This window comes from Eimeria mitis, genomic scaffold (genome assembly GCF_000499745.2).
Source record: "Eimeria mitis Houghton genomic scaffold, Emh_scaff1852, whole genome shotgun sequence".
Taxonomy (NCBI): Eukaryota; Apicomplexa; class Conoidasida; order Eucoccidiorida; family Eimeriidae; genus Eimeria; species Eimeria mitis.
This window is the reverse complement of record NW_013570174.1, coordinates 1,030-1,231: the sequence shown is the minus strand read 5'-3', so window position 1 is coordinate 1,231 and position 202 is coordinate 1,030.

Sequence of the window (202 nt, the reverse complement as noted above, 5' to 3'; positions counted from 1 at the left end):
AATTAAAAGAATATAAAGATGAAATGAATGAACTCAAAGCTCAGCTGTATGCAGAGTTTGGTAATAATATCTTTCTAGGAGCATAAATATTTATTTATTTATATTTATTTATATTTATTTATATTTATTTTTATTTATTTTTTTACTTGTTTATATTTATTTGCTCGATGGAAAACTAAGAGAATATAAAGATGAAATGAAT